The sequence below is a fragment of the Helianthus annuus genome, chromosome 9, assembly GCF_002127325.2.
Source record: "Helianthus annuus cultivar XRQ/B chromosome 9, HanXRQr2.0-SUNRISE, whole genome shotgun sequence".
NCBI classification, from domain to species: Eukaryota; Viridiplantae; Streptophyta; class Magnoliopsida; order Asterales; family Asteraceae; genus Helianthus; species Helianthus annuus.
This window is the reverse complement of record NC_035441.2, coordinates 48,902,027-48,908,026: the sequence shown is the minus strand read 5'-3', so window position 1 is coordinate 48,908,026 and position 6,000 is coordinate 48,902,027.

Sequence of the window (6,000 nt, the reverse complement as noted above, 5' to 3'; positions counted from 1 at the left end):
CTTCTTCTTCCTTTGCTATCAATGTACCTGCACAAAACAATTTAACGAAATCAAAAGGGTTTCCATTATTATCAATATAACAACCTCGTTTGAAATCGTATTTCAGCACATGTTTTGCCCTGACACATTTAGCAACTCTTTTGTGTATTTCCTCAATCACATCTGAATCCAGATCTAGCATGTTAACCTCCAAAACCTTGATCATTTCTTCCTTTTTCTTTCTGGTTTCAAGTTCATGAGCTTTAAGTTTGCTGATGAATTTGTTTAGATGTAATTTTGAAAACTTTGAATCTTTTCTCAAATTTTCCAAACATTCACTCCACTCGACAGGTAATGCATCTGCAAACTTTTCTATCTTTTCACTATTTGATAGAAATATCTCATGTTCTTTTAGATATTCAAGTAAGACTCCATATCGTTTTTCAAGATCTTCCAACGTTTCATCTTTCAGACATACGAAATATTTGAACCTTTTTGCCCAACCATCTTTGCTCACTTTTCTATATCCCTCATCTAGAAATCCGTTATTCCAGTTATTAAATCTTTCGAAATAATAATTCTCCTGTTCATCAAACATCATTGCCATATTTCGCAAAACAGAACGACACGTGTTCAAACTTTAAATGGCAGCACCTCCAGTCCACTAAACTAATCAATAATTGGGCCTTAAATGCAAAGTTGAGCGGTGAAGTGGATTGGGTAATTTGGCGTGGGCTTAATCAATTGGGTTTTGGGCGGTGAAATTTGTGTGATTGGGTAATGGGGCGGTGGTATTGTTTGGGCGGCACAAACAACAAAATAGTGGGCGGTGGCTTTTGAGTTTAGTGGGCCGATAATGTTGGCCAATGATCTTAAAGTGGGCTGCAAAATATGAATATCTTGGGCGGTGCAATTTGTTTTCAATGAACTGTCAATCAAAAAAAATGGCAATTTTATAGGCAATCAAAAAGTCCGATTGGTTTAATGGGAGGTGGGTCACATGGGCCAAACAATTAAGTGGGACGGTGCAAAGAGTATTTGACTAACACAAAAAGCGACCCATGATTGTTGTCATAAAAGCGATTCACAAGATTGTCTATATCAACGATCTGTCTCAAGAGCGGACCATACTGTTACCCAATGAGCGATCCACTTGAGGTCTTATAAGCGGTCCACACTTTACACTTTTGAGCGGTTCAAGAATAATATTACGAGCGGTTCCAGACAATATTTCGAGCGGTTCCAGACATTATTTCAAGCGGTTCCAGAAGTATTTCGAGCGGTTTCAGATAATATTTCGAGCGGTTCCAGAAATGACGTCAGCAAACGCGAACCGCTTGTTAAGCAAAAATTCAATTTTAACCAAATTTAAGCCGAATTAAGGTCTGAAAATTTCCAGGTTTTGTTAAGTCATGATTCCGCACACAATATGTAAATTTGAAACGATTTTGACCGTAAAAAGTTGCGTTTCTCGAAAAAGAAAGGTGTAGAAGCAGAAAAAGTGATGAAAACGAGCTGTATATGCGAGATCTCCTCCTCCTTGGCTCTGATACCAATTGTAGGATCGGACTTCGACCTAAACGAGTCGTTCGGAAGAGCTCAAATCCGTTTCAGCGGCGGAAACAAAGAAACGGACGTATACACAGCTTGTTTCACACTTTAATCCTCTTGTATATTAATATTACAGCGTTTACAATAAGAGGGAATACCGGCAGTACCTCGGTATCAGTTCTGAACAACGTTACAAATGAAATAACAAACAACCTATATATACTATTTGTGAACCGCTCCAAAGGACATGACATTAAAGCGGTTCAGCTCATTTCATAAAAGCGGTTCCCACTTGACGTAAAAGCGGTTCAGGTTCAGACGTAAAGGCGGTTCCCATGTGACATGTTGACATAAAGGCGGTTCTCATGATTTACTCTAAACCGATGCATCAAGTCAACATTTGACATCACATGAAACTCCTTTCATTGGGCCTTGGATTGGCAACCTCCCATTGGACCTCATGTTGGTCACATCTCATTGGACCTCATGTTGGTCCAATCAACATCATCATAACATAAAAGCTTTTGCAACTTTAATTGTATGTCGTTTGCTGTTGATGATGATAATAACATAATGATGATGTCACATGATGTCATCATTAAGCATGATGACATCATGCTTGACCAGATCCGCATCGCAACCCGAACTCGACATTAGACGTAGTCGACAGATGACTGCACCAACAACGGCCCGCGACAAAGGGAGAATCCGGTAAGCTCCCGGTTAGATGTAAGATCACCCGAAAAGTCTTGTTTTCAATGAAAGTCCATAAAATTACTATCCAATATTCTTGAGAGCAAAATATACAATTATTACAATACTTTTGGGCTCGTTAAAAGGTCACTCAGAGATAACATTTAACATGTTGACATTTTAACCCCTATGCTTCGTAAAATTCTCATTTTAAGCACAAACGACTTTCTATGTTCGACAATTTATTCATTAAAAATACGAACGTCGTGTGAGGTCAATCAGAGGCACAAGAATGGTATGTTGACACTTTGGATCCTTTTACTTACATATTTACATTGTTTGACAATTTTAGTCCCTCGGAATCAATTCCTTGCACGTTTAAAGTCCATGACACGTGTCTTTATTATATTGGACGTGATTTTGCGAGGTGTTACACTTTAGAGTGTGTGGATCCAAGATTGATTGTAAGAGTTCTTGTCAAACAAAGGCCATGCTTGGCTAGTCTCTTACATCACTTGGTGAAGATAAATATTTTATGTATTACTTTTGATTTCCAAGCTTTGGCTAACTTTTTATTTGGGTATGTATTAATGACTTTAGTAACTAATATTTTATATTGAAAGTGAACATTATTTTATCATCTATTCATGTTTTGTTGATTCACTCATTCGTGTCTTTACGGTCTATATAAAGCACGTTAACAACCTGAAAAAGGGGTTAGAAGGGTGGTTGGGTAAAGTTCTTGCCTTTTTTAGTATATAGATCATGCGAGTACTTGATTCAAGCTTATTAGAACTTCTCTTGAGGAAGATAGCATCAAATCGGGGGAAGTAAGAACGGCTTGAATCTCTTATAAATAAAATATTACGTAAACTTTAAATCGACCTTGCAGGAATGTATCCCTGCTGGCTCAGACCAACATGGTTGAGGGTAGCATTGCCTCCAAAAAACGGACATGCCACATTTTGCATTAATAACTTACTTACTTATCTTTCAATAATCCAGCCTTGCAGGACTGTGTCCCTGCTGACTCGTACCAATAGGGCTAAGGGTAGCGTTGCCTCCAAAAGAGGGACATGCCACAATAACTAATATAATCTATTAAAAAGCCCAAAGTAAGGAAATCATCAAAGGATACGTAAAAGAAGTGTCGGAATCAAGTGAATCTATCTTGTTTATTATTTCTTTTAAAATTTTATTTTCTTTTCAATTTTTATTTACTAATATCTTTTCTCAAAAATTTGGTTAGATTAGACGTTGACGATATTCTGGTATTAAAAGCTCTTGTGTTCTTGGATGACCTCGGTATCTTATAATCACTATATTACACCAACGATGGGTGCACTTGCCCTAGAGTGTTGTAGAGAGTGATTGAGTTATATCATGTTTTATAAATTTAAAACTTGATAAACGAGTAAAAGTGCTAAAAATATACTAAAAATTATACTCACGCTCCACCACGTCACCAGGGATTCCATGTAAATTCTGAAGATAAAGCTAAAAAAAGTAAAGAAGAATCGTAAAATTCAAAGGCGTATGACCCATACCCTAGACTTAAGTACGAATTATAACGTTAGCTGCAAAAAAAAAGTGACAATAACCTTAATGGCGACCCATTATTGCTAGGTACGACCCATACTCACTTAAGAGGTACTGATCGTACCTACGGTGTAGAAACACTAAATTTCACTATAAATAGAACACGATGGTTGGAAACATATAAAGGAGGCTAAGAAGAAGATGGAGAACTCAATGCGGAGGTTGTTCTAACCCATTCGAATGTGAGTCAAGGCTAACACGCAAGCAGATCGAAGATCAAACACGTGGATTGCTAAGGAAGCATTAAAACAGAGTGATTGTTCTTTTAACTTCTTTTCTTGAACCTTTAATCTGGTTTTCAATGTGTGATGTTGAACCTGAATCTGCCTAACCGCTTTGTAGGTGGTTTGGTGTGACAAATCTTAGTTGAATGGTTTGTTTTGAATGAAGAAAAACTTATATTTATGTGATTTCTAATTTTAGTTATCATGAACTTATAGTGTATATCATTTCATGTTAGAAATTGATCTTGTAATTATTTGTGTGGGTTAAACCTAAATTTCAAAAAGGTATGCTAGTTAGATTTGGTTTATTATATATCTATATTGGTTTATTGTATATCTATATTATATATCGATCGTTAATTTGGGGGCTTGAACTGTACCTAGTAACGGACAAACTGATTAATGGATTGGTTAAACATGTCACTACTTGTGCGAAGGGCCTGAATAAAAGGTTATGGAAACTAGTTAGGGTTTTTTCAACTTACCATGTATGGGTTGTAGTTCGTAACATCATTGTTAACCTATAATAATCAAGTTTAGAGGTCATAAGTCATAAGGAATTGGCAATTACACTTGCTACTTGAAACCGGATTGTCTATGTTTGTCTATAACATTGTTATCCAGGGTAGGCTTTAATCAATCTAGTATTTCACACATTGTTTTGATAACCTAACTTTAAAAAAATTTTCATAAGTATTTTATATGAACTTTCCATGAATCTTTAAGCATTCACTGCCGGACTTGTTACTTTTTCAATTACTCAATTCTCTATACTTTTGTCTCATTATAACTTCTTTTCAAATCACCAAAATCAGTTAAATATTAGTAGAGGGTTATAATATCACAAGCCTTTATGTCCACGAATTGATACTTGGTATCTTACCAATCCAATACTATATATAATGATAGGTATACTTGTCTACTAACATGTGTAGTTTACTTTTGTTTGGTGATTTACTTTTAAAATTAGCTACTATGTGCATTCTATGTTGTAACTATGTTACTATTTGATGAATTCCTATACTTTTGATCAAAATGATGAATTCTTGTACTTTTAAAACTACGAACTAGTCAGTCTAAAACCCATGATCAAAATGATGAATTCCTTGATTCTTGTGCTCCTAATCATAGTGGCTTTTAATAAGCAACATAATCAAATCAGTAAATAAGTAAATAACATGACAATAAGAACAACCAGCACACCAAGAAACAATTGAACAATGTGTGTCACCACCAAAAGTAAATAGTGGAGTCCCTGCCAAAAGGTATTCACCAAAAAAGAAATCCGTGGCTCAAGGTATCCTATGACAAACATAGCCATAGGGAATCTAACAAAAGAAGCTAAAGCATTTAATTCCTCACTATAATTGAAAGAAAGTGAAACCACTATGGAACGAACTTTAGGATAAAAGAGGTGGAAAGATGCAATGGAAATTAAGATGGAAGCCTTCATTACAAATGACACATGGGAAAGATACAAAGTCCTGATGGGAAAGATACCGGTAGGATATCATTGGGTGTTCTTTGTGAAGCATAAGCCTAATGTAACCATCGAAAGATACAAAGCTTGGTTGCTTGCTTAAGGGTATACTAAGACATATGGGATTGACTACTTATAAACATGTTCTACAATAGCCAAGCTTAACATAATTAGGGTTTTGTTTTCAGTTGCGGCCAACAAAGAATGGCCCCTTCACCAATTTGATGTAAAAAATGCCTTCCTATACGGAGAACTAAAATAAGAATTCTATATGGAAGCTTCACCAAGATTCATGGGAAGTTTCAAGATTGGTTAAGTTTGTCAGCTAAAATGATCTTTGTATGGGCTCAAATAATCTCCCTAGTCCTAGTTTTGGGAGATTTGCTTTTGCTATGAAGAAATATGACAACTCCAACCATACCTTATTCTTAAACATAAGGGGAGTTTTGTGAATTGTTTAATTATTTATGGTGA